The 2,967-nt window shown below is 52.7% G+C and overlaps 1 protein-coding gene across 1 annotated transcript in view; it reads left to right on the forward strand.

Annotated features, from left to right (window-relative positions):
• Positions 1-1,097: 1,097 nt before the first annotated feature.
• Positions 1,098-2,967, forward strand: part of RLIM (ring finger protein, LIM domain interacting) — a 30,587-nt gene continuing 28,717 nt past the window's right edge. The window contains exon 1 of the mRNA XM_018562541.1: positions 1,098-1,220. The gene's annotated coding sequence lies outside the window, so the exon portion shown is untranslated. The remainder of the gene's footprint in view (positions 1,221-2,967) is intronic.

Consider the following 2,967-nt stretch of genomic DNA (forward strand, 5'->3'; position numbering starts at 1 on the left):
CGGAAGATTTCCTCTGACCGGCAGTGCCACAAGGGAACATGGAGCCGGCTTCCCGGCCAATCAAGAAGCCGGGAGGCAGGTCATTACGGGCTCCAGGGGGGGTCAGTGCGGGCTCCAGGGGGGTCAGTGCGGGCTCCAGGGGATCAATGTGGGCTACGGGGGGGGGGTCAGTGTACCATGAACGCATTGGATCACATAAACAAAGGCTACCCACGTTCTGGGGCATGGTTGCAGCATTCATGTCAATGGCACCGCAGATACGCCTCCTGCACGGTAACGTGTGGTACAGCAATGCCCTGCGTTCCAGTACGGTGTGATCGCAAAAAAGTGCATGCACAATTTTTTGCAATCGGAAAGTGTGGGCAATCGCACTGCGGGTGGGAGGCGTGTCTGTGGTGCCATTGACATGAAAAGCACCACCACGCCCCTGAACGCAGGAGTTTATGTGATTCAGTGCGTTCATGGCACGGAACTGTGACGTGAACGCATTGGATAGTGTGAAAGGGGCCTTACTGCAGCGTGTTGAGAAGCAGTATAGGTCGTCATAAAATAGTGCATGTCCTACTTTTTTTAGGGCACCCAACACCGCACCCCACCCAACACTGCGCATTATTCTTTGAGGGCCCATTCACAGCAGCCGCTGCGCTAAATCGCACAGCAGCTGGTATGTGGTCCCCGGAACATCGCGCTGTTCATTCAGTTCTACAGGCACTGCAGGGTGTGAGGCAGTTGTACTGCAATGCATCCCGCTGTGCAGAAAAAAAGGTCTTGCATGCCGTACTTTTTGTCAGCGCACACCAACCCGGTGGTGTCCATCCATGTCATGACAAGGAACATTGCCTTTTCTTGCATTGGGGCTGCGCTGGAAAAAAGGGCCAGCACAGCCACAGTGCATCTGCTGTGAATGGGCCTTCACACTGCACGTTATCTGCTGGAATGAGGGTTAACTAAAGAGAAGTACAGCGGATGTACACTAGGTGGCGAGACATACGGGTCCCTCTAATGTGCCATCCTAAGCAACATGGCCCTGTGACGTCAGGGCAGCGCGGTAAACACGAGGATTATCGCGCTATGCCACCATTCTGTAAAGTCGAAGCCACGCCCCTCCCGCTCACTTCCGGGCTGCCTTCGTAACAATGGAGAAGATGGCGGAGTGAAGGTTTCTCTGGGCGTAGGAGCCGGAAAAGATTGAACACCGGAGTTAGCGGACTCTCCTCGCGGTATGTACGCTGAGAGATGTTCAGGGGAGCTCGGTGGACCGGGCAGATATTTTTTGTATTAGGTGGGGAGAGGTACAGCTAGGCCGCGGTAGGGTGTGAAGTTGCGAGATAAACAGTACGAGATGTCGAGGCTTTGCTTTATTGCGGTAGGCCCGAGTTCTTGGGAGCGGGATTCCTGGGGCTGGGCCGGCCGGAGAGGTGTTGTCGCCGACATTAGCAAAATCACGTCTGAGCTTCGGTGTATGTGCAGTGAGGGCCGTCGATGATATAATGGACGTCGTGAGAGAGAGGAAGAGCGGGGATGGCGGACATTGGGGTTCATCTCACGGCTCTTCTGTGATTAGGTTTTGTGTATGTGTGTGATTCGGGATGACAGGGGAGATCGGCTCTCCTATAAACAGGCTGTGTGTGTGTGACCCGGGCTTAAAAGGGAGATCGGGTCGTCCCGGAGCCCTATCATGCTTGGGCTCTGTGTATGGGGATCCCGGAGATCGGCTCATCCCAGGGCTCTCCTGTATACAGGCTATGTGTGAGATCCGGGCTTATAGGGGAGATCGGCCCGCCCTGGGGCTCCTGTTGTCCGATCCTGTGTGTGTCTATATCCTGATGCGATGTTGGAGCAATGTCCGGACATGATGGTAGAATGTAAGAGGGTCGGTCTGTCCTGCTCACAATCACTGCAGAATGTTTCCTAAGCAACCCAGCGGTGCCCGGACTGGACATACAGTTTTGTAGGAGGTGATGGTGTGATTGGTATACATTAGATATAGGCTGGTCCATTACCTAGTAAACTGACTGATACAAGAGCTCTGCAGTGCTGGTAGGAGCAGATAGATATTTTTTTCCCCCCAGGATTGTGCTGGAAGAAAGGTGTGCCCATAGCATCCAGATCATTTTCACTGATCTCTACAGCCGAGTGATACACAAATAAGGAACATTTTTATCAAAGAGGAACCTATACCGTTTTTTCTGTATCGAGTACCAATATTTCCGTTGCTGATACCGCAAGTCCCATCAAGGAAGCTGGGCGGCGTGTAATGACTCGAACCCTGTTTTCCCGATTAGCCGAAAAGCCGTCTCTATGCTCCCTCGTCACTAGGTGACAAGGAAGCATGGAGCCGGCTTTCTGGCCAATCAGGAAGCCAGAGGGCGGGTAATGACTCGCCGTCCGGCTTCCTTATTTCCCAGCTTGCCGACCAATCAGGAAGCTATGTGGCGAGTCATTACACGCCTCCCAGCTTGCCGACCAATCAGGAAGCTATGTGGCGAGTCATTACACGCCTCCCAGCTTCTTGATTGGCTGTCAAGCTGACTCCATGCTCCCTCGTCAGCAAGTGACAAGGGATCATGGAGCTGGCTTCCCGGGCAATATAATGACTCGCCGCCTGGCTTCCTGATAACAGACGTGTTGGGTTAGGCAACGGGAGCATTTGGACGAGTACGACTACCCGCCCAAATACTCGGCATCGGTGCATCCCTAAGAGGAACTTCAAAATAACAACAAAGGCACCTTTAGAAATGTTTAGTAATGACAATCAACAAACCGATCTGGATAATTGCTGGCTTTGTATTCTTTGCATACCTTATTTTACTTCCCCAGTCTTCTGACAGTGGCCATTTTTTTTACTAAGGGCAGGTTACTATATCATCTTTACCTCCTGGATTTCTGGCACATGTGACTAGGACATGTGATCATGCACATCATCTCGGGGGGGGGGGGGGGGGGGGGGTTCTTGTGCTGTTTTTT

The sequence above is a fragment of the Nanorana parkeri genome, unplaced genomic scaffold, assembly GCF_000935625.1.
Source record: "Nanorana parkeri isolate BGI_ZX_2015 unplaced genomic scaffold, ASM93562v1 scaffold582, whole genome shotgun sequence".
NCBI classification, from domain to species: domain Eukaryota; kingdom Metazoa; phylum Chordata; class Amphibia; order Anura; family Dicroglossidae; genus Nanorana; species Nanorana parkeri.